This window comes from Cebus imitator, unplaced genomic scaffold (assembly GCF_001604975.1).
Source record: "Cebus imitator isolate Cc_AM_T3 unplaced genomic scaffold, Cebus_imitator-1.0 Scaffold0, whole genome shotgun sequence".
NCBI classification, from domain to species: domain Eukaryota; kingdom Metazoa; phylum Chordata; class Mammalia; order Primates; family Cebidae; genus Cebus; species Cebus imitator.
This window is the reverse complement of record NW_016107315.1, coordinates 20,681,785-20,688,479: the sequence shown is the minus strand read 5'-3', so window position 1 is coordinate 20,688,479 and position 6,695 is coordinate 20,681,785. Positions and strand designations below refer to the sequence as shown.

General features: G+C 38.8%; 1 pseudogene; it reads right to left on the bottom strand.

Moving 5' to 3' along the window:
- Positions 1–3,165: 3,165 nt before the first annotated feature.
- On the bottom strand, positions 3,166–4,085 carry LOC108306852 (annotated as a pseudogene).
- Between the last annotated feature and the right edge of the window lie 2,610 nt (positions 4,086–6,695).

Sequence of the window (6,695 nt, the reverse complement as noted above, 5' to 3'; positions counted from 1 at the left end):
TGGACAACAGGGTGAAACCTCATTTTTACTAAAAACACAAAAATTAGCCAGGCAAGGTGGCACATGCCTGTGCCAGCTACTCAGGAGGCTTAGGCAGGAGAATCGCTTGAAACTGGGAGGTGGAGTTTGCAGTGAGCAGAGATTCCGCCACTGCACTCTAGCCTGGGTGACAGAGCAGAACTACGTCTCATTAAAAAAAAAAAAAAAAAAAAGTATTTCTTTTGCACAAAAAAGCCAAAGCCGTACAGATAAACTATATACTTGATCTGGTGCAAAGCTTAATTAAGAGTGAGTGACATGTCCCAACACCAGAGAGAAAAAACAATTGTGCCAGACTTATGGGATTTCTCAGTATTAGATTGGAACATATTTTAAATTTATCTTTTCTGAAAATAAAACTGATTTCATCTGTATTTTGAAGCTCTTCACATGAAAGGTCAGTGACCCAGTTTAATCCACCTCTTTGGCCACTTCAAATAGTGGTAAAATACATAAAGTATGGACACACCTCTGAAATGTCCAGAGTACCAAATAGCACAGGTAATATTTTACATATTTAAATACAGTATCTTTTAACTAAGGAAAACAAATTTATCAAAAGGGACAGCAAATAAAAGAAATGATAAAAAGAAACCTCCAATCAACTTCAACTATTTTATAAGAATATAATTTGTTAAGGGTTAAATCAGGTACATTGCAACTAAGGTCAGCAATGAGAAATAAGTGGACATTTCAAACCGTAAGTCAAAAATTTAGCAATGCTGAACATCAAAAACAACGAGCCAACAAACAAGTTAAGCTAAATTTTCTAATAACAAAATATTGAATGGAGATTAGAAAAATGGAAAAATAGTAAATATTATTATGGTTATCTTAGAAAATAATTGTTCATATCAGATTGATGATTTTTGAGTAATCACATTTTTGTCTGATTTCCCAAAGGAAAAATAATTTACTCTCCTATTCCAGAAAAGGCTGACATGATTTGTTAACTTTGGTACATCCAATCATTTTCAAATTATCCTATCTTTCTCAGCTGCAGCTTGAGGTTTTCATAGCTTAAAATCCATATGGAAGGAACATATGAAAGCCAAGAAAAACAAGTGTGATTTGGTTTGTCTTAGGACTCCCAGGCCTCTGGGATTAATATCAAACAATTTCAGCTTTTACCCCACTCAGATAAATCCTGTAATCTCCACAATTCTCTAGAGCTTCCAAGGAGAGGAGAATTCTAAGTAAAGGATTTTATTTTCCATCATTTTATGTTCTAAATTATGTCTTCCTAAGTAGAATTTCAAACATCACTCACTTTTTTTTTTTAATCAAGAAGTTGCGATTCCTTCTCTACCTGATTCCCCACAAATGTGGACACAGCTTTTCCACTTTCATTCCTCAAATAATAATACCACTTGTATATTATAATTGTTATCAAAGCCTTATGTAGAGTACAAGATACAGTGCTCCACAGAATAGAATACAAATTCAAATTACTCACAAAAATTTAAAATAAAATAATTAAACAACAACAGAAAATGAAAGTGGTTTCTATAATCTTACGGACCATTCTCTACAGAGGGACCTCATTTATCAGCTGTTTGCCTCTTTGGATCTTTTTAACTCCCATGCCTGGATCTCTGAAATAAATGACCCTGATAACATTTCAAACTCATTTTTTTAATTTGCTGAAAAACTCACACCCCTGTTTGAATTTATGCTGGCTTAAAAGATGTCCTCTTTCCCACAATAAGAACCATCAAACTGTTTTCCTAAACAAACAAACATGATAGACTGGATAAAGAAAATATGGCACATGTGCACCCTGGAATACTATGCAACCATAAAAAAGGATGAGTTCACGTTCTTGGCAGGGACGTGGAGGAAGCTGGAAACCATCATTCTCAGCAAACTGACACAAGAACAGAAAACCAAACACCACATGTTCTCACTCATAAGTGGGTGTTGAACAGTGAGAACATGTGAACACAGGGAGGGGAATCACACACCTGGGCCTATTGGGGGATGGGCAGCTAGGGGAAGGAGAGCAGAGGTGTGGAAGGCCAGGAGAGGGATAGCTTTAGGAGAAATATCTAATGTAGATGACGGGGTGATGGATGCAGCAAACCACCATGGCGTGTGTATACCTATGTAACAAACCTGCACATTCTGCACATGTACCCCAGAGCTTAAAGTATAACTTTAAAAAGTTTAAATTTACACAAGAAAAAAAAAAAAGAAGTGATACTCATTCCCAACAATAAGAACCATCAAAATGTTTTTCTAAACAGACATAAAAGAAGTGATACCCATCCTGTTAGAAATTCATGTATCATTCTGGAACAAAGCACAGTCAACTTCCAAATTAGAAACGTTTTCTTATATTCCATGTTAACTAAAATAAAAATAGTGAAACAGCAACAAAATATACTAAAAAGACTAGTGGACTCAAAGTCAGAAGGCAAAGTATTTAGTCTAGACTTTTTGATTAAGAAGTTGCGTGACTTTAAGTAAATCATTACCATGAAGAGCTTCGCTTTCCCATCCATTTAATAAATGTCCTTCTTTTATGTGCTGGTTTGTGTGTAAAAAGAAATAAGAAAACTATTTGACAAGAAAAAGCTTAATCTATGCTCTTTAAAGCTGTAAACTAGGTTATACTTACTAGTCCTTAAGAAACTTTCCATCTCTGGCTTTTAAAGGAGACATATGTTTGCCCAGAAGAAGATGGAAAGATGGTAACAGAAACAGACTGTCTGATTCCCGCCTCCAATGGCAAATGGTGGATAATAATTTCCATCTCTCTGACAACACAATGATTCAGAAAGTGTTAATTTGCTTGATCATTTGCAGGCAATTTATCTTTTCCTAGAGGAAAGAGTAATGTTGAAAATGACAATATAAAAGTATAAATTTCTTCTTTAATGCTACCACTATACAAGAAAAAATGTGAGGAGAAAAGAATTACACAAATGATGAGGAAAGGAGGAAGACATGCTCTATGGAAAGGGGAAATAAATTACTGAGAGAAGACTCCAATTTTCTTCACTGTAATAAGAAAGAATTAGGATAAGAAGAGTACTACTAAAATATCGAAAATAACAATAGGAGCTCCCTATCCTACAACTACATGTGCTGAAAGATACTGTTTCTAATCAAATTGTTTTCCTACTAGGGTGTTTTCTCAGAGAAAGTGGAACATTTATTCATCAAACTGTAGATAAAGGGGTTCATCAAAGGAGCTGTATTGGTGTAAAGGACAGAAGAAATCTTTCCCTCATCCATGGACCCAGCAAAAGATGGTTTGAAATATATAAATGCACATGATCCAAAGAACAGATAAAGAGCAATTATGTGGGAACTGCAGGTGTCCAAGGCTTTGGACCTGCCCTCTTTGGAGCTGATGTGGAGGATGATGGGGAGGCTGCAACCACAAGAAATAAATATGGTGGCAATGGGCACAATGAAAATGATGGCTGCTGCAATGGAAGCCACCAGCTCATTGATGTACGTGCCAGTACAAGACAGCTGAGCAGAGGGAGGACGTCACACAAATAGTGATTGGTGGTGTTTGCATTGCAGAAGGTCAGCCTCAGCAAGCATCCAGTATGGGCCATGGCGCTAGAAAAGGCCAGCAAGTATGAACCAAGCATAAGGTGAGAGCACACTTTAGGGGACATGGCAACATTATACAAAAGTGGGTTACAGATTGTTACATGGTGATCATAGGCCATTGAGGTGTGCACATAGCGTTCAGAAATGCAAAAAAAAAAAAAAAAAAAGGAAAAGAAAAGCTGAGATATGCACCCCATGTAGGAGATAATATTCTTCTCTGTTATGAGGTTCATCAGCATTTTGAGCGTAAACACCGAAGAATAACAGAGATCTATGAAGGACAAGTTAAAGAAGAAAAAGTACATGGGGTGCGAAAGTGTGAATTGAGCACAGTGACAGTTACCAAGCACAAATTTCCCAACACAGTGACCATATACATTACTAGAAACAGGAAGAACAGGGCAAGTTGGAGATCTGGCTGTTCTGTTAACCCCCAAAATGATTTTAGTCATGAAAGAGCCATTTTCAGGAGCCATTCTTCTCTAAGGGTACCTGTGGACACAGGAAAAAAAGCTTCCATTCAAGAGAAACACATCTCTCCCCACAATTTCTCCTCTCGTACAAGTAGAGTATATGCTGAGATTATCTGAGACTAGCCTAATATGGACCCACATAATCTGCCTTTACTACTATCATGACACTGAGTGACACTGACTTCCCCTTTTTCAAGTGGTAGTAAGCCAAATACAGCAGAGAACACCACCACTTTAGCCTAATAGCATGAAGGCCAATGCTACCACATGCAAATATGACTGCTGGAAAAAACAAAAGATAAGGGAGAAGAGTGGACCAGGACACAATCATTCATCCCCCATTTCTTAATTTCCTCATTCACTTGAGTCCTCTCATTACCAATAAAGTTAAAGGCAGAGGCTGTAGCAACCTTGTCCTGCCTCTACCGTAGATTCAATGCAGGTAGGGGGAGGGAACAAAGGACATTGTTTCTAATCCAAAAGTAATGGACCAAAGTCTAGGAAAGGTTGTGTTACTGCCCCACATCACAGAATCAAAGCCCTGCATCTAGAATGGAGAGAGTTCTGTCTATGGAGAGGGAACTTACTGATTAGACACTGCAACCACCAGTTTCACTGGTGCCTATGAACATTATCTGCTCCCTTCTTGAACAGATTTTTCTACTGGATTCACCTAAGTATCAGGACAGCATTGAATGAGAATGTAAATACCATATCTTAGAGCCCTGGATGTCCATCTCAAAACAAAGAGGACGTGAATGTATGTGGAATTCAGAAACACCCTCCTTAGGCCAGAAAACCTTGGTGTTTCCTTATCCTTATTTGCCACTGTGGCCCTGTAATTTCAACCTCTGAGACTTTAGTTTCTTTAATTCTAAGATACAGACCAGACTTAACCTTCATTGTATCCTTCTGAATTATACATCATTGCTTTTATTATAAATTTGATTCCTCTCAAGCAGCAGACAAAACAAAGTTTTTATTATTATCCTTTCTGTCACTTGGTAGGACATAAACGATTTAATGTCCATTTAATGATATAATTTACCTTGTTATAAGCAGGGTTAAAGCTTCCTCAACCACTTCCCCAGGGAATACGGGTTAGGTTTAAGCAAGATGTGGGCTTTGTCTTCATAACCTGGACTATGATTTCTCTTTTGTTTCTTAGAGACTCCGTATTTTATCAAGTTTTTCTTCTCCCGAGGTACTGTACATCCCCTAAAGCAGAGTGCAAATAAAATTCCATCTCCCATAATCTTCACATCTGATGGGAATTCTATTTCATTGGTTCTTTCTTTTTTCCTCATCCTGAATGAATTTTTTCACAGGATCTGCCTGCAGTCTTTCTTTCTTTCTTTTTTTTTCTTTTTCTGAGACAGGGTTGTCACTGTATCGCCAAGACTGAAGTTCAGTGGCACCATCACAGCTCACTGCAGCCTTGACCTCCCAGGCTCCAGTGATCCTCCCACCTTAGCTTCTCAAATAATTGGGACTACAGGAACATGCCACTATGCCTGGCTAATTTTGCTTATTTTTTTGTAGAGATGGGGGTGATCTCCCTATGTTGTTCAAGCTGGTCTTGAACTCCTGGCCTCAAGCAATACTACCATCTGGACCTCCCAAAGTGCTGGAATTATAGGCATGAGTTGCCACATTCAGCCTTAGTTATTTCTTTATCAGAAATTTTTCTAGGTGGCTTAGTCTGATCTGGCCACTATGACAAAATATCATAGACTGGGTGTCTTAGGAAAAACACAGATTTATTTCTCACAGTTCTGGAGGATAAAGGCCAAGATCAAGACCCCAGTGTTCAGTATCTACTGAGGCCCTGCTTCTAGGTAGACAGCTGCCTTCCTACTCTAACTGCACATGGCAGAAAGGGCAAAGGCTACCTGTGGACCTCTTTTTATAAGGATGCGAATTCTATTCAAGAGGGCTCTGTCTCCATGATCATCTACAAAAGCTCTCACCTCCTAATACTGTTGCTTTGGGGGTGAGATATTTAATACATATAGGGGACACATACATTCAAACTGCAGCACAAAGGCGGCAGTAACTGACTTCAGTTGTCTCTCATGGGATATCACTGAAAAAAATGAATATCTTAATTCCCTTTTAAGATTTTTTTTTTTTTTGAGACGGAGTTTCGCCCTTGTTACCCAGGCTGGAGTGCAATGGCGCGATCTCGGCTCACCGCAACCTCCGCCTCCTGGGTTCAGGCAATTCTCCTGCCTCAGCCTCCTGAGTAGCTGGGATTACAGGCACGCACCACCATGCCCAGCTAATTTTTTGTATTTTTAGTAGAGACGGGGTTTCACCATGTTGACCAGGATGGTCTCGATCTCTTGACCTCGTGATCCACCCGCCTCGGCCTCCCAAAGTGCTGGGATTACAGGCGTGAGCCACCGCGCCCGGCCCCTTTTAAAATTTTTACATCTAAACACCTACAGGAGTGTCCTGCTGAGTCCTTAAATGTAACATTTCCTTAATGAGGTCATCAATTTATTCTCACCATAGTAGTTCAGAGTTTGGGCTATGCAGTTATAGGAAATGTGTGAGAATCCCATTCCCAGGCTTACTAACTTAGGCAACTTATTTTGCTTCCCTGTGCCT